We start from the raw sequence: 23579 nt of genomic DNA, 5'->3' as shown, positions 1-23579 counted from the left end.
ACAACTCTATGAGAGTTATAACAAGCAAAGCCGTTTATTCTTCCAATAGTACATACTTATGCTCTCGCCAAAGCTCTTACTTCATAATTAGCAAATCAGCAATTAGACAGTTATCAACCTTTTCTCCTGTCAGCATAAGACCACTCTAACACGCGCTGTGCAGACCAATCACCTTCTTGTTCACGTGCTGTTCACGCGGCGGTAACTTCTCACAGTTCAGTACTTTTCCACAGTTCAGTGTTGCAGCTGTCCGTTGTTTTTCCCTGCCCCCTTGGCACAACTCAGCAGTTTCTTATCTTTCTCCCGAGGCCTGTTTCTCATCAAAGCCTTGCTGCTTCTCAGGGGCTGCGCAAGGCTGACAGGCCGATGCCTCCCACATCTCCCCCTTCTTTGTTTTATAGCTGAACCTCCAAGACTTGTTTCAAAGCTTTATCAATTAAGGTTTAGACAAACTTCAAAAAACACAGTATACCTAAAACAATTCTACAAAAGGCTAAAAATAAAACAGCAGTTACAGTTACTAGTTGAAAAGAGTAGGACAGTCTTTTTCACCATCACATTTCCAGGACACTGGGATACACTGGGTTGGCTGAGGACCACAGCTGATTTCATTTACCCGGCATGTTCTCATATGGCACAGTTGAGCACTCTCATCAGACCCATCCTCGCAGTCCGGACCCCATCACGCTTCCATCTGTTAGGCACACACTGACCACTGATGCACAAAAAGTCAGATTCAGCACACGTCTTCTTCACACAAACACTCTCATCACTGCCATAAAGCATATGACTAAGTGTTACAAAATAAGGAAGATACGGAATAGCACACTTACTTAATGGGGTACTAATATTCAGATCCGCAATTGCTGGAGAAACCTTGATGCAGTGAGAATTTAGAGTGCCCTTCCTCGCAAACCGGAAATCCTACGCGATGCGTCCATCCGTAGGTGAGGCATCCAACATCGCTGCAAGCAGGTCCAGCCTCTAAATCAACAGGCCAAAATAACTGGCAATTTTCTTTGAGTGGTGTGGTGGTTTAGGTCCTGCCATGACCCGAGACCACGTTGCCACTGCCCCTCGCCTACCCTCCAACCGGAGCGGGGCGGGGAGTGAAATACAAACCCCAGGGTTGAGATAAGGAGAGTTTTAATACAACAGTGCAACAATAACAAACTGAACAACAACAAGAACAATAACAATAACAGTAATAACAATAAACAGAACAAAAGATGTACTGACACAGCATTGAGAGGAGCGACTGCACACACCGTGCGCTCTACCAAACTTCCCGCGCTTGGGCACCCCAGACGTGACATCAAGATGGTATTGAATAACCCGGCTAGAGCTCCCTCCCCACTACTGGGGAAACTTAACCCCGTCCTAGCTGAACCAGGACATAATCCACCCCTTTATTCTATACCATGTGCGTCATGCCCAGCTGCCATTTATCAATTAAAAATAACAAAAAAAAACAATTAACAAAAGCACAATATAATTCATGGTGTGTTTTCACCCAAAATCAAATCCCCTTGTGGTACGTATCAGACCTCTCCATCTTTCTGCATCACCCACCAGGTGCACCCAGGTCCTTGAGCAAAAGCAATCCTGTGGATGGGTTTGCCTTTGCCCGGCGCAGGCCTAACCCAGACCATTTTTCCCAGCAGATCCCTCATGCGCACCACAGGGACTTTATCCCCGTCTACAACACGTGGAAGTTTTGACTGAGCCAGGCCAGCTCGATTGGCAGATCCTCTTGTGTTGACTAACAAAGTGGCCTTTGCCAGATGTGTGTCCCAGTGTTTGAAGGTTCCACCCCCCCATTGCTCTCAATGTAGTTTTTAACAGTCCATTGTAGCGCTCGATCTTCCCAGAGGCTGGTGCGTGGTAGGGGATGTGGTAGACCCACTCGATGCCGTGTTCTTCTACCCAGGCATCTATGAGGTTATTTCGGAAGTGAGTCCCATTGTCCGACTCAATCCTCTCTGGGGTGCCGTGTCGCCACAGGACTCGGTCTTCAAGGCCCAGGATGGTGTTCCGGGCAGTGGCGTGGGATGCTGGATAAGTTTCGAGCCACCCAGTGGTTGCTTCCACCATTGTGAGCACGTGGCGCTTGCCTTGGCGGGTCTGTGGCAGTGTGATGTAGTCGATCTGCCAGGCCTCTCCATATTTATATTTCAGCCATCGATCTCCATTCCGCTGGGGCTTTACCCGCTTGGCTTGTTTGATTGCAGCACACATCTCACATCCGTGGATGATCTCTGCGATGGTGTCAATGGTGAGGTCCACCCCTCGATCTCGAGCCCACCTGTATGTTGCATCTCTGCCTTGGTGGCCCGAGGTCTCATGGGCCCACCGGGCTATGAACAGTTCACCTTTACGCTGCCAGTCCAAGTCCACCTGAGCCACTTCGATCTTAGCAGCCTGGTCCGCCTGCTGGTTGTGTTGATGTTCATCAGTGGCCCGACTCTTGGGTATATGGGCGTCCACATGGCGCACCTTCACAATGAGGTTCTCCACCCGGGCTGCAATGTCCTGCCATACTTCAGCGGCCCAGACGGGTCTGCCCTTGCATTGCCAGTTGTTCTGCTTCCATTGCTGCAACCACATCCACAGGGCACTTGCCACCACCCACAAGTCAGTGTAGAGATAGAGCCTCGGCCACTTTTCTCGCTCAGCAATCTCCAAAGCCAATTGGGTGACTTTCCCCTCTGCGAACTGGCTTGATTCACCTTGTCCCTCAACAGCTTCAGTGGTTTGTCGTGTGGGATTCCACACAGCAGCCTTCCATCGTCGATGTTTTCCCACAATGCGACAAGACCGATCAGTGAACAGGGAATATCGCTTCTCATCAACTGGCAGCTCGTTATATGGTGGGGCCTCCTCAGCACGTTTCACCTCCTGCTCTGATGACATCCCAGAACCTTTGCTCTCTGGCAAGTTTGTGATCACCTCCACTATTCCTGGGCGGTCGAGGTTCCCTATTCGGGCCCGTTGTGTTATCAACGCAACCCATTTACTCCACGTGGCATCTGTTGCATGATGTGTGGAGGGAACCTTTCCTTTGAACATCCATCCCAGCACCGGCAGTTGGGGTGCCAGGAGGAGCTGCGTCTCAGTGCCGACCACTTCTGAGGCAGCTCGAACTCCTTCGTATGTGTACTGGGTCTGGCTGAGCTGGAATTGGTTTTCCCCTGTAGCAGCCCTCATGGTGCTGTGTTTAAGCTGGGAGCTGGCAGGGTGTTGATAGCACACTGGTGTTGTGGCTACTGCTGAGTAGTGCTTACACAGCACCAAGGCTCTTTCCGACATTTTCCCCCCCACAGTGGGATGGGGTGGGCAAGATCTTGGGAGGGGACACAACCAGGACAGCTGACCCGAACTGACCAAAGGGATATTCCAGACCATATGACGTCTGCTCAGTATAAAGCTGGGAGAAAGGAGGAAGGGGGTGGGGTCACCCTTGGTCCTCCAAGGCAACCACTATGCATATCGGAGCCCTGCTTCCTGAGAAGACCCGACATCACCTGTTCATGGGAAGTAGAGAATAAATCTGTTTTTTTCTTTTTGCTTCTGTGCGCAGACCTTTGCTTCGCTTGGCTTATATTAAAACTGCTTTTGTGTTACCCACAAGGGTTGGGGTTTTTTTCTATCTTATTTTCTTTCCCCTTTTTGCCCTGTTGAGAAAAAGAGGGGAAGGGGGGGAAGTGATAGAGCGACTTGGTGGGTACCTGGCATTTAGCTTGCAGCGACTTTGGATGCTTCACCTATGGATGGATGCATTGCGTAGGGCTTCCCACTTGCCAGGAAAGGCTCTCCAAATTCTCGCTGTAACCGGGGCTCCCCAGTGTCTGTGGATCTGGATGATGGTAACGTATGCAAGTGGTGAATGTATGTTTCTTAATCACTATTCTCCCCATCGTGTAGTAATGATTAGATGCATTACCCTGTATTTTCCTATTTGTTTGCTTTAAGTGTACTATTCTGTCTTTTCTTACTGCATGTTTTCTGTTTTACTCTGTTACATTATTTAGTTATCACTAGTAAAATACACCTACTCTTTTCACTCTGGTGTCCGAGTTTAATTGGTATCCTTAATCAGCAAAACAATCCTGCAGGGTGCTGTAAGAGAAAATAAAGACTTGTTTCGGTGGGGAGAGCCTGAACAGGTTACCCCATTAAGAAGAAGGAAAAATCCATCATGCGCTAAGTCTGTGTTTTGCACCACTGCTGTTGGTAGCTTCCCAGGAAAGTGGGTCACAACCATCACAGGCTGTCCTGGCTGTAATGTTGTTGGATATTCTCTCTTCCCAGTAAGTGAAGTGCTAAGCTCAGTTTTTACAAAGAATGCCTGGCTTACAGGGCTTTCAGTAGGCCTGTATCGATTATTTAATTGATGGAGTACTTCGGGAAGTCTTGTATCCCATTGAGCCTTATGTGGTTTGAGATTCCTTTTCAATAAGCCATTAGCTCTTTCTACCATCCCATCTGATTGAGGGTAGTATGGGGTGTGGAATACCCATTTAATTCCCTCTTGTTTTGCCCAATCTTGCACTTCTTTACACAAAAAAAGTGAGCCATTATCGCTTTGGATAGCATAAGGAGTAGGTAGATTTGAGAACCAAAACGATAGCCCTTGCGCTGTATTTTGCCCATTAGATTTCTGACACTTAGTCGTCACAAGCAAGCTGGATACTTCTTCCACCCCTGTGAGGATATATCGATACCCCACAGAGGATTTGAATGGTCCGATATAATCAGTTTGCCATGTAGACCATAAAGTCTTCCCTTCGTTGACATATAGAGGTGGTGCTTTAACAGGGTGATCTGCTTTTTGGATGAGGGAAAGGCTGTGGATGTTGTCTACCTTGACGTTAGTAAGGCCTTTGACACCGTTTCCCACAGCATTCTCCTGGTGAAACTGGCTGCTCGTGGCTTGGATGGGCACACGCTTTGCTGGGTAAAAAACTGGCTGGATGGCAGGTGTGGAGGTTTGAACTCAGCCGGCAGCCAGATGTCACGTGGCCAGCCATTCACCTCCCACCACACCACCATGTTGAATAAAAAGAAACAATTTACTAAATATAACAAGAGAACAACAGTAACAATAGTGAGTTCAAAAAGAAAAGGGGTGAAATGCAGCAGTGGCTTACCGAGCGCTGCGACCGCCCCCCCCCAGCAAAAATACGACCTGACGAGCAAACGGCGCGAGCTCAAGCCCGAGTGAAAAGCCCGCGCAAGAGAGAGCCCACACACCTAAATCCCTGGGCATGACATCACATGGTATGAAATTGTGGTGGTTTGACCTTGGCTAAATGCCAGGTACCCACCAAGTCGCTCTATCACTTCCCCCCCTTCCCCTCTTTTTCTCAACAGGCCAAAGAGGGGAAAGAAAATAAGATAGAAAAAACCCCAACCCATGTGGGTAAAACAAAAGCAGTTTTAATATAAGCAAAGCGAAGCAAAGGTCCACGCGCAGAAGCAAAAAACAGAAAACAGATTTATTCTCTACTTCCCATGAACAGGCGATGTCGGGCCTTCTCAGGAAGCAGGGCTCCAATACGCGTAGTGGTTGCCTCGGAGGACCAAGGGTGACCCCACCCCCTTCCTCCTTTCTCCCAGCTTTATACTGAGCAGACGTCATATGGTCTGGAATATCCCTTTGGTCAGTTCAGGTCAGCTGTCCTGGTTGTGTCCCCTCCCAAGATCTTGCCCACCCCGTCCCACTGTGGGGGGGAAATGTCAGAAAGAGCCTTGGTGCTGTGTAAGCACTACTCAGCAGTAGCCACAACACCAGTGTGCTATCAACACCCTGCCAGCTCCCAACATAAAACACAGCACCATGAGGGCTGCTACAGGGGAAAACCAATTCCAGCTCAGCCAGACCCAGTACAGTCTCCACCCCTTATTCCATACCATTTACGTCATGCCCAGGTCCCACATAACACTCATTTATTCATTCCGTAAGCTTTCTTCACTCCTCCAGATGTTCAGTGACTTGGCTCCCATCTGTCAAGATGGATGTTCAGGACAGAGCAGTATGTTTGACTGTTGGACTCCAGCACCGGCTAGGTTTGGGTCATCATCGCACGTATCTGGTTCACTCTTCGTTGTTCCTACTTCCTCCATCACTTCCTGCAACATACAACTCACCCCGCAGATTATTTTCCCCCCAAGGTTAAATGTCCTTGAGGCACACACTGAGTAGCCCCATCCTCCCGCATTACCCACCAAATACATCCAGGTCCCTGAGCAAAAACAATCCCACGAGTGGGCTTGCCTTTTCCCAAGGGAGGAGCAATCCACACTGCCTTCCCCAGCCATTTCCCTGTGTGTACTACAGGGACCTTATCTCCTCCCACAGTATGAAGGGGTTTGGTTTGGGCAGGACCAGGACGGTTAACAGATCCTCTGGTGTTAATTAGCCAAGTGGCTTCTGCTAAATTTATATCCCAGTGCTTCCATCCCCCATTGTCCAATGCTCTCAACATAGTCTTCAACAGTCCATTGTATCTTTCAATCTTTCCAGACGCTTGTGGGTAATAAGGGATGTGATACACCCACTCAATGCCGTGTTTCTTTGCCCAGGAGTTTATGAGATTATTTCGAAAATGGGTCCCATTGTCTGATTCGATTCTTTCAGGAGTACCATGTCGCCATAAAATTTGCCTTTCAAGACCTAAGATGGTATTTCGGGCAGTGGCATGATTTACAGGGTACGTTTCGAGCCAACCAGTAGTTGCTTCCACCACGGTGAGTATGTAGCATTTGCCTTGGCGTGTTCGTGGCGATGGTCCAATATAGTCCATTTGCCAGGCCTCACCATATCGAAAACTCAGCCATCGCCCTCTGTTCCAGGGAGACTTTACTCGTGTGGCTCGCTTGATTGCAGCACATGTTTCACATTCATGAGTGACCTGTGAGATGGCCTCCATGGTCAGGTCCACCCCTCGATCACGAGCCCATCTGTACGTTGCATCTCTCCCGAGATGCCCGGATGTTTCATGGGCCCATCGAGCTACAAATAGCTCACCCTTTCGCTCCCAGTCCAGGTCCAGCTGAGCTACTTCAATTTTGGCAGCCTTGTCTACTTGCTCATTGTTTTGGTGTTCTTCAGTGGCATGGCTTTTGGGCACGTGGGCATCTACATGACGTACCTTTAGAGCCATGTTTTCCACTCGGGCAGTGATGTCCTGTCACAATGCAGCAGTCCAGATGGGTTTACCTCTGCGCTGCCCATTGGTCTTCTTCCACTCCTGTAGCCACCCCCACAGGGCGTTAGCCACCATCCAGGAGTCAGTGTAGAGATACAGTACTGGCCACTTTTCTCGTTCAGCAATCTTTAGGGCTAGTTGGATCGCTTTTACTTCTGCAAACTGACTTGACTCGCCCTCTCCTTCAGCGGCCTCAACGACTTGTCTTGTGGGACTCCACACAGCAGCTTTCCACTTCCGATGGTTTCCTACCACACGACAGGATCCATCAGTAAACAGAGCATACCGCCTTTCATCTTCTGGTAACTCGTTATATGGCGGTGCCTCTTGGGCACGAGCCATCTCCTCAGGCAGTGCTCCAAAATCTCTACCTTCTGGCCAGTCCATGATCTCTTCCAGGATCCCTGGACGGTTGGGTTTTCCCAGTCGAGCTCGTCGCGTGATTAACGCTACCCATTTACTCCAGGTAGCACTGGTTGCATGGTGTGTAGAAGGGATGTTTCCTTTGAACATCCAATGTAATACAGGCAATCGCGGTGCCAAGAGGAGCTGTGCTTCTGTACCAACAACTTCGGAAGCGGCTCGAATCCCCTCATATGCTGCCAGTATCTCCTTTTCAGTTGGAGTGTAGTGGGCTTCTGATCCTCGATATCCCCGGCTCCAAAATCCTAATGGTCGACCCCGAGTTTCACCTGGTATCTTCTGCCAGAGGCTCCATGTGAGGCCATGCTCCCCAGTTGATGTGTAAAGTACATTTTGCACAGCTGGTCCTGTCCGAACAGGCCCAAGAGCTACCGCCCGAGCTATCTCCTGTTTGATGTGCTCAAAGGCTTGTTGTTGCTCAAGACCCCACTCAAAATGGTTCTTCTTTCGGGTTACTTGATAGAGAGGGCTCACCAGCTGACTGTAACCTGGAATATGCATCCTCCAAAATCCCACAAGTCCTAAGAAAGCTTGTGTTTCCTTCTTGTTGGTCGGTGGAGACATAGTTGCTATCTTGTTGACAACATCCATAGGCACATGACGGTGTCCATCTTGCCATTTTATTCCCAAGAACTGAATCTCCTGTGCTGGTCCCTTGACCTTGCTTTTCTTTATGGCAAACCCATCTCTCAGAAGAATCTCAATTACTTTTTGTCCTTTCTTGAACACTTCTTCTGCCTTGTTGCCCCACACAGTGATGTCATCGATGTATTGTAGATGTTCAGGGGCATCACCCTTTTCCAGTGCAGTTTGAATTAGTCCATGACAAATAGTGGGGCTGTGCTTCCACCCCTGGGGCAGTCGATTCCAGGTATACTGGACACCCCTCCACGTGAAAGCAAACTGTGGCCTGCACTCTTCTGCCAAAGGAATTGAAAAGAATGCATTGGCAATGTCGATTGTGGCGTACCACTTGGCTGCCTTTGACTCCAGTTCATATTGGAGCTCTAACATATCTGGTACAGCAGCACTCAGTGGTGGCGTCACTTCGTTCCGGCCACGATAGTCTACTGTTAACCTCCACCCTCCGTCAGACTTTTGCACCGGCCATATTGGGCTATTAAAAGGCGAATGTGTCTTACTCATGACACCTTGGGTCTCCAGTTGACGAATCAGTTCTTGGATGGGAGCCAGAGAGTCTCGGTTTGTACGATACTGCCGTCGGTGCACGGTCCTCGTAGCAATTGGCACCTGTTGTTCTTCAACTCGGAACAGTCCTACAACAAAAGGATCTTCCGAGAGGCCAGGCAGATTAGACAACTGTTTGACCTTCTCTGTGTTCACACTGGCCACACCAAAAGCCCATCGGTATCCTTTTGGGTCTTTGAAGTACCCCCTCTTGAGGTAGTCAATGCCCAAGATACAAGGGGCTTCTGGGCCAGTTACAATGGGATGTTTTTCCCACTTGTCCCCGGTCAGGTTAACCTCGGCCTCCAGTACTGACAGTTCTTGACATCCCCCTGTCACTCCTGAGATCCAGATAGGTTCTGCCCCTCTATAACTTGATGGCATTAATGTACACTGTGCCCTGGTGTCGATTAAAGCCTGGTACTTCTGTGGATTTGATGTGTCAGGCCATCGAATCCACACTGTCCAATACACCCGATCATCCCTTTCCTCCTCCTGGCTGGAGGCAGGGGCCCTCTATTCCTGTTCTTGGTCAGAGTATTCACTGTCTGACCCTTGCTGTGCCAGGCCGGAGACTCCTTCATCAGGGCCAAGGGAGGTGATCTCAGTCTTCCTGTATCTGGGAGATCGCTGATTACTTTCTTGTGGTTTTACACCAGCTACATTAACAACCTTCTTGGATGTCTTCTTCTTGGCAGGGGTCTTTCCTCGCAATTCATGTACACGAGCTTCCAACTTGAAGGTGGGTTGACCATCCCACTTCCTCACGTCCTCCCCCTGGTCACGCAGGAAGAACCAAAGTTCGCCACGTGTCATGCACCTGGGGTTCCCTTTCCCTCTGACTGGGGTGGAAGAGAACTGATTTCTTGGGGTGCTCCTGACATCTAAGGCACTTGCCCTTAGAGAGGAAGAGGTACCAAGACTCTCTTCAAAGTTCTGAAGTCAGGAAGAGACTGCCTCCACAGTTGGTGTACATCTTAGTCCTTCTCCCGCATCCATTTCTGGATAGTACATTGCAGCCAAGCCCGCAGAATACGAGGATGGCACACCTTTAATCACCTTCCTCCACATGGCCCGTGTGCACAGGACATCCTCTGGATTTTTAGGGGCTTCATCATTATCTGGATCACCATAGATGACTTCCAGCACTGCTAATTCTCTCAGGTACTGGACACCTTCATCTGCAGTAGTCCACTTCCCTGGGGAGTTGTCCGTAAGATCTTCCTTGAAAGGATATCTTGCTCTAACACTTGAAAGGAGCCGTCTCCACAGACTGCAAATTCCTGTTTCTTTTCCAATTCCCCTTTCAATTCCTCGATTTCTAGCAAGGGAACCCAGCTGTTGGGCTTCCTTACCTTCCAGCTGCTGAGCATCAGCCCCATTATCCCAGCATCGAAGCAGCCAGGCAGCAATCCGCTCACCCGGCTGGCGGCTATAGTCTTTCCGCAGATCTCTCAGTTCTGATGACGTCAGGGACCGGGTAGTTTCTGCCTCCTGTTCTGTTATTCCCTCTTCTGACCACTTTGCTGAAGGATCTGCTTCTTCCTCCTCTTTCTCCTCCCTTATTAATCGAGGGTATGGACCTGTTGTTCTCCTTGTCCACTGTTTCTTTTTTACTACTGGGGCAATCTCTGCTGTTGTTGTTATTGTTTGAGTCCCCATCTCCACCACAGTCCTTTGAGAGCACTGAACTGCAGCTCGATAAGCACAGGCCAGGCCCCAGTACAGCGCTAGGAGTTGCTGATTCTCACTGGGATAGGCAAGGCACCCTTCTATCAGGTGTTGTGTCAATTTTGTGGGGTTGCTTGCCTGTTCAGGGGTAAGATCCCAGGCTACAGGAGGTGATAACTGTCCTAGGAATCTGCCCAAATCCTTCCACTCCCCCTGCCACCCAGGGACAGGCCGTCTCAGGGCACATCTTGGTATTGACTCACCCAAAATTTGCTTTCTCTTACACCAAAAACCTACCGAGCTCCACACAGCCCACAATAGGCGAATAGCATTAATGAACAGTATCAAAGAGCTAACATAAGGATGAATAAGTACTTCGGGAGCCTGCAGAATAAAACCACTCAGGATGTTCCCAATTTCTTCCAGCATGTTCCTGAGCTTAGCAAAATAAAGATAAGCAGAGCAATAAACAAACCCATGACCAGCACAAGAGCTTGTTGCTTAATAACTGCTATAGCTATAGCACAATTAATATAAAACTGCTGTTGTCTTGCCCCACGTTGGGCGCCAGAAAAGACTGTGGTGGTTTGACCTTGGCTAAATGCCAGGTACCCACCAAGTCGCTCTATCACTTCCCCCCCCTTCCCCTCTTTTTCTCAACAGGCCAGAGAGGGGAAAGAAAATAAGATAGGAAAAAAAACCAACCCTTGTGGGTAAAACAAAAGCAGTTTTAATATAAGCAAAGCGAAGCAAAGATCCGCGCGTGGAAGCAAAAAAAAGAAAAGAGATTTATTCTCTACTTCCCATGAACAGGCGATGTCGGGCCTTCTCAGGAAGCAGGGCTCCGATACGCGTAGTGGTTGCCTCGGAGGACCAAGGGTGACCCCACCCCCTTCCTCCTTTCTCCCAGCTTTATACTGAGCAGACGTCAGATGGTCTGGAATATCCCTTTGGTCAGTTCGGGTCAGCTGTCCTGGTTGTGTCCCCTCCCAAGATCTTGCCCACTCCATCCCACTGTGGGGGGGGGGAAATGTCAGAAAGAGCCTTGGTGCTGTGTAAGCACTACTCAGCAGTAGCCACAACACCAGTGTGCTATCAACACCCTGCCAGCTCCCAACATAAAACACAGCACCATGAGGGCTGCTACAGGGGAAAACCAATTCTGGCTCAGCCAGACCCAGTACAGAAATACTCCAATGAAAATCAACTCCATTCTGGTAGGAACCTGGACATTCTCCACCGTTTATTCCATACTATTGATGTTATCCTCAGGTTTCCAAATACATCTTAAGAAATCACCACCTTTTTTTTTTTTTTTTTTTTTTTTCAGGTCTCACAGACATCATTCCCTTAGTCTATGGGCCATCCTTCCACAATGTCTGCTGAGTTCATTTACTTCATAAATTCGGGTTCCATCTGTCATGACAGTCTATAAGGCTGAGGAATGAGGTGGAGTTGGCTCAGTCGGTGGAGCAGGAGGCTTTGGATGTGGCAGGAGGATGTTGTGAGGCACCAATTTCCATAACAGGGTTATTTGACAGTCCGGTTCATTGGCTATTCTCACCTAAAATCAAATCTCCCTGAGGCACACATCGGACTTCTCCATCCTTCTGCATTACCCACCAAGTGCACCCAGGTCTGTGGGCAAAAGTAATCCCATGCATGGGTTTACCTTTACCCAATGCAGGAGTAACCCAGACGGTCTTCCCCAACATAATTTTAATGCACACTACGGGGGCTTTATCCCCATCTACAGTATGTAGGAGGCTTGATTGAGCAGGGCCAACCTGACTGGCAGATCCTCTAGTATTGACTAACCAAGTGGCTTTTGATAAATGCACATCCCAGTGTTTGAAAGTTCCACCCCCATTGCTCTCAGTGTAGTTTTCAGTAATCCATTGTATCGCTCAATTTTCCCAGAGGCTGGTGCATGGTAGGGAATGTGATATATCCACTCAATATCATGTTCTTTAGCCCAGGCGTCTATGAGATTGTTTCGGAAATGTGTCCCATTATCTGACTCGATTCTTTCTGGCGTGCCATGCCGCCATAAGACTTTCTCCTCAAGGCCTAAAATGATGTTCCGGGAAGTGGCATGGGACACGGCATAAGTTTCCAACCATCTGGTGGCTGCTTCCACCATTGTAAGCACATGGTGTTTGCCATGCCGAGTTTGTGGGAGCGTGATATAATCAATCTGCCAGGCCTCCCCATATTTATATTTTGACCATCATCCTCCATACCAAATGGGCTTTAACCATTTGACTTGCTTGATCGTAGCACATGTCTCACATTCATGGATTACCTGTGCAATAACATCCATGGTTAAGTCCACCCCTTGGTCACGAGCCCATCTATATGTTGCAGTTCTTCCCTGATGGCCTGAGGAGTCATGGGCCCAGCGAGCCATAAATTTTTTGCCAGTCCAGATCTACTTGAGCCACCTTGATATTGGCAGCCTGATCCACCTGTTGGTTGTTCTGATGTTCTTCAGTGGCCCGGCTCTTGGGTACATGAGCATCTACATGGCGTACTTTCGTAACCAGATTCTCTACTAGAGCAGCAATATCTTGCCATAATTCAGCAGCCCCAACAGGTTTCCCTCTGCGCTGCCAGTTGCTCCGTTTCCACTGCTGTAACCACCCCCACAGGGCATTTGCCACCATCCATGAGTCAGTATAGAGGTAGAGCACTGGCCACTTTTCTCACTCAGTGATATCCAAGGCCAGCTGGACGGCTTTCACCTCTGTGAACTGACTCGATTCACCTTCTCCTTCAGCAGCTTCAGCGACCCATCGTGTGGGGCTCCACACAGCTTCTTTCCACCTTCAATGTTTTCCCACAATGCGACAGGACCTGTCGGTAAACAGGGCATATCGCTTCTCATTATCCAGTAGTTTATTATATGGTGGGGCCTCTTCAGCACATGCTACCTCTTCCTCTGGTGCCATTCCAAAATCTTTGCCTTCTGGCCAATTTGTGATCACTTCCAATATTCCCAGATGGCTGGGTGTCCCTATTCGAGCCTGTTGTGTGATTAATGCAACCCATTTACTCCACTTGGCATCAGTTGCATGGTGTGTAGAGCGGACACTCCCTTTGAACATCCAGTTGGGGAGCCAGGAGGAGCTGTGCTTCAGCCCCGATCACCTCTGAAGCAGCTCAGACCCCTTCATATGCTGCCAGTATCTCCTTTTCGGTTGGAGTATAGCGGTCTTCTGATCCTCTGTATCCCCGACTCCAAAACCCCAGGGGTCGACCCCGAGTCTCCCCTGGTGCTCTCTGCCAGAGACTCCAGGTAGGGCCATTCTTCCCGGCTGCAGTGTAGAGCACATTTTTAACATCTTGCCCTGTCCGAACTGGCCTGAGGGCTACTGCATGAACTATTTCCTGTTTAATTTGCTCAAAAGCCTGTCGCTGCTCCGGTCCCCATACAAAATCATTCTTTTTCCGAGTGACTTGATAGAGAGGGCTGACAATCTGACTGTAATTTGGAATGTGCAGTCTCCAGAAACCCACAACACCCAAGAAAGCTTGTGTTTCCTTTCTGTTAGTTGGTGGGGACATAACTGTTATTTTATTAATCACCTCCATTGGAATCTGATGATGTCCATCTTGCCATTTTACTCCTAAAAACTGGATCTCTTGTGCAGGCCCCTTGACTTTACTACGCTTTATGGCAAAACCGGCTCTCTGAATGATTTGGATTATTTTCTCCCCTTTCTCAAAAAGCTTCTTCTGCTGTATTACCCCATATAATGATGTCATCAATGTACTGTAAATGTTCTGGGGCTTCACCTTGTTCCAGTGCAGTCTGGATCAGTCCATGGCAAATGGTGGGGCTGTGTTTCCACCCCTGGGGCAGTCGATTCCAGGTGTATTGGACACCCCTCCAGGTAAAAGCAAACTGTGGCCTGCATTCTGCTGCCAGAGGGATGGAGAAAAATGCATTGGCAATATCAATCGTGGCGTACCACTTGGCTGCCTTCGACTCTAGTTCATATTGCAGTTCCAACATGTCTGGCACAGCAGCACTCAGCGGCGGCGTGACTTCATTCAGGCCACGAGGGTCCACTGTCAATCTCCACTCTCCATTAGACTTTTGCACTGGCCATATGGGGCTGTTAAAGGGGGAGTGTGTCTTGCTGATGACTCCTTGGCTCTCTAGCTGACGAATCAGTTTATGGATAGGCATTACAGAGTCTCGGTTCGTGCAGTATTGCCGTCGGTGCACTGTTGTAGTGGCAACTGACACGCGTTGTTCTTCAACCCTCAGCAATCCCACAACAGAAAGATCCTCTGAGAGACCAGGCAACACAGACAGCTGTTTAATTCCTTCTGTTTCCAAGGCAGCTATACCAAAAGCCCACCGATACCCTTTTGGGTCCTTAAAATAACCTCTTCTGAGATAATCTATGCCAAGAATACATGGAGCGTCTGGGCCAGTCACAATGGGGTGTTTTTCCCACTCTTTTCCACTTAGGCTCACCTCGGCCTCCAATACAGTCAACTGTTGAGACCCCCCTGTCACTCCTGAAATACAAACGGGTTCTGCTCCTTTAAAATTTGATGGCATTAGGGTGCATTGCGCACCAGTGTCCACTAGAGCCTCATACTGCTGGGGGTCAGATGTACCAGGCCATGGAATCCACACAGTCCAGTAAACTCAGTTGTCCCTGTCCTCCACCTGGCTGGAGGCAGGGCCCCTCTAATGTTGGTCATAATACTCGCTAACGACAAATGGGTTAGTGTGGTGTGCACGGGTTTCAGTCTCATCTTGATCACTCACTTCTTGTGAATACAAGTCAGAAGTTCTTCTCATAGGATCATGAGCAAAGTCGAATTTTCTGCTCCGTTTGGGCACTTGATTACTGGAAACCGGAGCAGCATGTCTCCTGAAAGGACGACGTTCTGTACTTGTTCTTCCTTGCAGCTAACATACTCGCTTTTCTAGGAGGTAGGTAGGTTTTCCATCCCATTTCTTCATGTCTTCTCGATAGTCACACAGCCAATGCCACAGCTTCCCCCCGTGGTGTATACCGGTTCTCTCGACTAAAGTATTGCTCCTAATAGCCAAGATTCTGGTCCGTGCAGGTTGGGAGTAAGACATGTTCTCTTTAATTTGCTGGACATTTTGAGATAATTTGTTCACAGACACGATTATGGGGGAAGAGACACTTTCTTCATATTGTCGTAGTTGGTGAGCCGGTTCATTCACTGTTGGTCCCTCTTCGTCTCTCCAGTCCATTACTGCTAATGCATTGGCATATGATAAGGGTGTACTCCATACAAAAGTTCTCCACATGGGCCGGGTGCATCGGACTTCATCTGGATCTGTGGGTAGCCGTGCATTATCTGGGTCATAGTAAACTACCTCCCGCACAGCTAGCTCCCTCAAGTATTGAATGCCTCTTTCCATAGTGGTCCACTTACTTGGTCGACATGTCAAGTTGTCCTTGAAGGGATACCTCTCCCTCACACTTGATAGAAGTCACTTCCAGAGACGAAGATTTTGTGTCTCCTTTCCAATGGCTTTGTCCCAGCTGCCTCGCCTCCCTGCCCTCTAGTTCCATGCTACTGGCCCCGCTATCCCAGCATCGGAGCAGCCAGGTAATGAGTTGCTCATCTGGATGGTGACTGAAATCTTTCCTTATGTCTCGCAACTCACTCAAGGATAAGGATTGGGTGTCTATCACTGGCTCTGCCTCCTCCTCCTGTTCTCGTGATGGGCCTGGTTCATCATCACCCTGTACACTGCGAGGGGATTTTCTTGTGTATTTCTTCTTCTGTATGGGAGCAACTGACACTGTCATGGGTCGGTTCTCTGGTTCAGCTGCAGCACCTGTCCTCGGGCTTGTAGTGGCTGCAGTTTCTGTTACTTGGTTACCAGGTGCAGAGCCCTTCTCTTCCTCTTGAGGGTGCTTAACAGTGTTTAATAGCACCCGGTAAGCGTGGGCTAGGCCCCAGCATGTTGCAGTGAGCTGTGCCTCTCTGGAATTACTCGGGTGACAACATACTTTTTCCAAATATTCTACTAGTTTTCAGGATTCTGCACCTGTGCAAGAGTGAAGTTTCAATACACTGGAGGTGCCCACTGTTCTAGGTACTTGCCCATTCTACTCCACACCCCCAGCCACTCATAATTCTCCACCCTTGGGGTAGGTTTCCAGGTGGTACTCTTAAATAGTTGCTTAACCCTGAATAAAACCTGAACCACATTCAGGAACACACTAGCTCCTAACAGCACAGCAACCATGTTTATGTCAACATTCCAAAGATATTTGAACTCCCCAAATTTCTCAAACACAGCTGTAAATAGCCCCAGCACCGATGACTGCACGCTATCATAGATGAACATCACATAGTACAACAGAAACAAAACCTTAACCCACCTGTCACGGAAGGTGAGCAACAGCATAGGAAACACGTATTGCAAATGAGGTGATAAGATCTTAAGGAGCCAAGCAATCCGCATTTTATCTGTTTTGTTGGTTTCTCAAAAAAAAAAACCTCAGTGCCCCACGTTGGGCGCCAAAAACTGTGGAGGTTTGAACTCAGCCGGCAGCCAGACGCCACATGGCCTGCTGTTCACCTCCCCCTTCCCCCTCTGGTGAAATAGGGGATGGACAAAAGAAGAGAATTCGTGGGTTGAATAAAAAGAAAGAATTTACTAAATATAACAAGAAAACAACAGTAACAATAGTGAGTCCAAAAAGAAACGGGTAAAATGCAGCAGTGGCTTACCGAGCGCTGCGACTGCCCCCCCCCCCCAGCAACAACACGACCCGACGAGCAAACGGCGCGAGCCCAAACCCGAGCGAAAAGCCCGTGTGAGAGAGAGCCCACCCACCTAAATCCCTGGGCATGACATCACATGGTATGAAATACTCCAATGAAAATCAACTCCATTCTGGTCAGAACCAGGACAGCCAGGCCCAAAGAGTTGTGGTGAATGGATTTAAATCCGGTTGGCAGCCAGTCACAAGTGGTGTCCCCCAGGGCTCGGTTTTGGGGCCACTCCTGTTTAACATTTTTATTGATGATCTAGACAAGGGGATCGAGTGCACCCTCAGTAAGTTTGCAGATGACAACAAGTTGGGTGGGAGTGTTGATCTGCTCGAGGGTAGGGAGGCTCTGCAGAGAGATCTGGACAGGCTGGAGCGATGGGCTAAGGCCAGCTGTAGGAGTTTCAATAAGCCAAATGCCGGGTGCTGCACTTGGGCCACAACAACCCCCAGCAGCGCTACAGGCTTGGGGAGGAGTGGCTGGAGAGCTGCCAGTCAGAGAGGGACCTGAGGGTGTTGATTGACAGCCGGCTGAACATGAGCCAGCAGTGTGCCCAGGTGGCCAAGAAGGCCAATGGCATCCTGGCTTGTATCAGAAATAGCGTGGCCAGCAGGGACAGGGAAGGGATCTTACCCCTGTACTCGGCACTGGTGAGGCCGCACCTCGATGACTGTGTTCAGTTTTGGGCCCCTCACTACAAAAAGGACATTGAATTACTTGAGCATGTCCAGAGAAGGGCAACGAAGCTGGTGAAGGGTCTGGAGCACATGTCGTACGAGGAACGGCTGAGGGAACTGGGGTTGTTTAGTGTGGAGAAGAGGAGGCTGAGGGGAGACCTCATCGCCCTCTACAACTACCTGAAAGGAGGTTGCAGACAGCTGGGGATGAGTCTCTTTAACCAAGTAACAAGCAATAGGACAAGAGGTAATGGCCTCAAGTTGCGCCAGGGAAGGTTTAGACTGGATATTAGGAAGTATTTCTTTCCAGAACGGGTTGTTAGGTGTTGGAATGGGCTGCCCAGGGAGGTGGTGGAGTCCCCATCCCTGGAGGTGTTTAAGAGTAGGGTTGACATAGCGCTTAGGGACATGGTGTAGTTGGAAACTGTTAGCGTTAGGTTAATGGTTGGACTGGATGATCTTCAAGGTCTTTTCCAACCTAGACTATTCTGTGATTCTGTGATTGTGGTAGCAACATGGCAGGGTTCAGTAGTGAGGTTATTTTTAACTCAGTGTCATCCTGTTCTAACAGTATTGCCTGGTATTTCATTATTCTGCTTGGAGACAACCAATGCCCCCCCTTTTGCTCCAGTACAGTTGTTACTGCATGTGGTATTTGAACAACTAGCTTCTGCCCCAAAGTCAATTTTCTTGCTTCTTGTATAAGCATTATTGTAGCCGCAACTGCCCGTAAACAAGAAGGCCAACCTTTACTTACTTGATCCAGTTGTTTAGAAAAATATCCTACTGGTCTCCTCCAGGATCCAGTCTTTTGAGTCAATACTCCAAGCGCAATATGTTGTCTTTCGTGTACAAACAGCTCGAAAGGTTTTTCCAAATTGGGTAATCCTAGAGCTGGGGCTGTCATTAAAGCATGTTTTAGTTAAATGAACCGACCGCTGACATTCTGGAGTCCATTCAAGGAGATTCCCAGATCCTTTTATAGCTTCATATAGAGGTTTGGCTATCAGTCCAAAATTAATTATCCACAGGCGACACCATCCAGCCATTCCGAGGAATGCTCTTAGTTCCTGTTTAGAAGCTGGCTCAGGCATTTCACAAATTGCTTCCTTCCATTCTGCTCCCAGGCTCCGTTCTCCTTGAGTGATAGTAAAACCTAGATAAGTAACAGTTGTTTGCATTATTTGAGCCTTTTTCTGTGACACTCGATATCTGGACACTCCCAGAAAATTCAAAAAATCAGTCCGTTTTTGTCTGGGAATTCAAAAGAATGTCATCTACATGTTGTAATAAATGGATATTTCTTTTGTTTTCTCTCTGCTAGGTTTCTAATTCTCTTGCCAATTGATTCCCAAAACCAGTGGGGCTATTTTTAAACCTTTGTGGCAGAACAGTCCAACACAATTGCATTTTCTGACCAATAGTAGGGATTTCCCACTCAAAAGCAAATAAATTCTGACTTTCTTCTTCTCGCAGGATACAAAAGAATCCTTTAAGTCCAACACAGTAAACCATTGATAAGTGTCCCTTATAGTAGTCAAGAAGGTATAAGGATTGGCTACTGCCAGATGCACATCTTGAACAATCTGATTAAAAGCCCTTAAGTCTTGAACTAGCTGATACTCATTGGAGTGTGGTTTCTTTACTGGGAGAATGGCAGTATTCTATTCAGATTGACAGTCCTTTAATAGTTTATATTTCATAAAATTTTCTATCACAGGTTCAGTCCTTTCCTTGCTTCCAACTTTATAGAATATTTTTTTTGTCTTACCGGTTGGGCTCCTGGCTTTAAGTCAGTCTTCACTAGTTCAGTTAGCTTTGACTGACCTAGAACTCCAGATGACCGTACAAGAGGATTCACCACATTCAAAATCTCTTCTGGTATCTCTGAAGTTTCTTCTGTTGTTCCCTTCTGTAACAGAAAAACTTGCACCTCCAGCGCCTTTTCTTCAGGAATCTTCACTCGGATGTGATTATCTTCAAACATGATTTGTGCATTCAATTTACTTAACAAGTCTCTTCCCAGTAAAGGCATAGGGCACATCAGGTACGTAAAAAACCATGTGTATAAAATTCCCATATCCATATCCACATTTAATAGGTTGGAAAAATGGCCTGACTTCTGTACCCCCCGTGGCACCAACAATGGATAAACTTTGTTTACTTAATTTACCTTTACATGTGTTTAAAACTGAACATGTTGCACCAGTGTCAACTAAAAATTCCACTCTTTCACTCCCCAACTTCAGGATAATCAGGGGTTCTGTTGGGGAGACTTCTGAGTCAGCTCCCCAGTCCCTGTCAGTTGGAATCCTGATCCAAAGTTGTCCTGGTTTAGCCAGGATAGGGTTAACTTTCCCCAGCAGTGTGGGGGGCGAGCTCTAGCCTGGTTATTCAGATACCATGCTGATGTCACATCCCGGCGCCTAAGCGAGATGGTCGGTTAACATGTGTGTTATGCCATCGTGTTTCTCATTGGTAGATATTTTGCTCTGTTCATTGTTATTACTGTTATTCTTATTGTTATTGTTGTTGTTTGCTGTGTTGCTGTTGCACTGTTGTATTAAACCTCTCCTTATCTGAACCCCGGGGCTTTGTATTTCACTCCCTTTGTGGGGGAGGGGCAGCGGCCCTGTGGTCTCAGACCCCGGCGGGGACTAAACCACCACAAAAGTCAACAATTCTGTTTAGAATTTTCATTAATCCTAGGGAGTCTGTCTGCGATCTATTTTGCGGACACTTCCTCTTCCAATGTCATTTTTGTTTGCAAGTTACACATTGATCTTTTTCAAGAGGAGTAAAAGGACACTTATTTCTCCCTCTTTGATTCTTATTTCCTCTGTTCTCATTCCACTTTGTACCTCCTTGATTCCCTCTCTATTGCTGCTGCTATTAATCTGTCTCTCTTGAGCTGTTCCTTAGTTTGTCTTTTCTTTTCCTCCTCCTCTCTATTATTATACACCCTCCAAGCTGCCTCTATCAGTTTATTTATTGATCTTACATTTTTTCCTTCATATTTCTGCAACTTCTTTCTAATGTCTGTATAAGATTGTCCCACAAATATATTAAAGACAGTGTATTTTCTTCTTTTTCTGGATCTAGATCTGAATATTTTCTGGCAGTTTCACACAACCTTTCATAAAAGGCAGAGGCATCTCATCTTTTCCTGAACCACCTGATAGATTTTTGCTAAATTTTTAAGTTTTGGGATCATGTTCTTTACCCCAAATAAAATCAGCCTTTGGTGCTCTGTTAAAAGCAACCTTTGTACTCTCTCATTCGGATCCCAGTTAGGGTTCACAGTGGGGAAATGATCATCCACTCTCCCTGCCTGCGCATCCTGTATGTGCACTTTCTCTGCCTCTTCCTTGGCTTTTGCTATTAATATTCGTCTCCCTTCATGCGTAAAAAGAGTATTCAGGACAACCTGCACATCTTTCCAATCCTGATCATGATTTTCAGTAATAGTTTCCAATGCCTGAGCTGTCTTCTGTGGATCTTCCCTGTAGATGCCTGCCATTTCTTTCCAGGCTCTCAAATCTGCTACAGAGAAAGGAACTTTTACCCACACCGGCTCTACAGCGGGCCCTACTGACTGTCTTAAAGGGGCCTGCAGCACAGCTCCTCCTCATCTAGTACAACCAGCTACAGAACCATAATTTCCACTCCCAGATGCTCTCTCCGCTTCCCTGCTAGGCTCTCCCTCTTCCCTCACTTCCACACCTTCACCCTGAACATCAGGTGGCTGCTGTGGGGCCAGTGGTCCCCGTGGGGTTGCTAGTATCTAAACATCCTCCTCTTCCTCAGTATCATTATACCTATTACATCATTTTCCAATACTGCAGGCTGAGCAGCAACGCTTTACCATTTTTGATTTTCCATTTTCTTGTTCCAAAGCCAATACATTCATATCATTAACAATTAATCCACAATCCTTTCTACTCATAGTCATTTCTGAGAGTAAAGAACAAATCAACATATGGTATATCATCCCATTTTCCTTCCTGTCTACAAAACAACATTAATTGCAATATAGTATTATAATTCAATGTTCCAATCTTTAGCCATTTTTCCTGATCGTCTGATATATACATCATCCACTAATAATTGCAATATTCAACCAACATTGTTTGAGTTAATGGACCACCTCCAAACTTTTGCCAGTGTTTCAATATACAACCCAAAGGGGAGGCTTTTACAATGCCTCCTTCAGAAGATGACATTACATTTCCCATTACCCTTATGTCTACCTGCTCCAGTTGTCACCATACAAACGCAGGAGAACCCCAGCAGCTGCAAATACCAACCTTTAATTATAATCCACCAACACATGTTTTCCCTAGTGTAAAGGAAAGAATGCTGTTTTCGCATAATAAGCCTGATGGGAAGGGCAGGAGCATTCACCAAAGCAATCAACAAGAGCAATTCACAACCATTGAAATCCCTGGCCTAGGGCTAGAAGGCAAGTGGTCTTTTTGTCAACCGTAATGACCCAGTACTTGGAACTGGCTTTAGATGGATGCAGATACCGAAAGACTTGGGGAACCTGAATTTCGAACTTTTCCCTCTTAGTACGCTTGCGTGATGAACTCATGCATATTAACTTCTCCGCCCTGGAGAAAGCCAAGGTTCATTCCCATGAACATGCGACGTATGAACACATACATGAAGGGGCGTATCGGTAGGCGGTTCGGGAAGTCTGTACACCCTGTAGTACTCAGCCAATGAGGAATCAGGGGAGGGAACTGGCGGTTGGGAGAAAGGGATATAAACCATTGCACGATGGCTGGTAGGCGCGTCCACTTGATGGGGGCGCCCGGTCTTGCAAGAACGTAATAAAGAGTGCTTCACACCGCATCCTGTCTGAGCTATGGATAATTGGCAACTGAGCGTTTCTCACAGAGGGTAATAGGGGAGGACTAAAAATCCCCCCCTTGAAAATTACCTTATTGGATGGACACAACGTAGTACGACAGAAACAATATCCGATTTCAGCAGAGGGGCGGAAAGGTCTTCAACCAATAATTGAGGGGTTGCTTAAGGATGGACTGCTGGAACCCTGTATGTCCCCTTTCAACACCCCCATTTTGCCAGTTCGAAAAATGGATGGTTCTTATCGATTAGTACAAGACTTAAGAAAAGTAAATGAAATAGTCAAAAAGAGATATCCTGTGGTACCAAACCCGTATACTCTGATGAGTAAAATACCACATGGACACAGATGGTTCAGTGTTATAGACTTAAAGGATGCTTTTGGGGCTTGCCCATTGGATCCGGAAAGTAGGGATTTATTTACCTTTGAATAGGAAGACCCCCAGACAGGGCGCAAACAACAGTTGAGGTGGACTGTTCTACCTCAAGGATTTACAGGATCCCCTAATTTATTTGGGCAGATATTAGAACAAACTCTGGAACAATTTAAGCCACCTGAAGGGGTCATGTTACTACAGTATGTGGATGACATTTTACTCTCAGGGGAGGGGCAGTCTGAGGTGAAAATAGCCACGGATGGACTCCTTAATTTTCTGGGAAAACAAGGGTTAAGGGTCTCAAAGGCCAAATCCAATATATAGAAAATGAAGTTAAGTATTTGGGCCATTTAATTACAGAAGGAAGGCGAAAA

This window comes from Strix aluco, chromosome W, assembly GCF_031877795.1.
Source record: "Strix aluco isolate bStrAlu1 chromosome W, bStrAlu1.hap1, whole genome shotgun sequence".
NCBI lineage: Eukaryota > Metazoa > Chordata > Aves > Strigiformes > Strigidae > Strix > Strix aluco.
The sequence above is the reverse complement of the archived record's forward strand: the minus strand, read 5'-3'. Positions refer to the sequence as shown.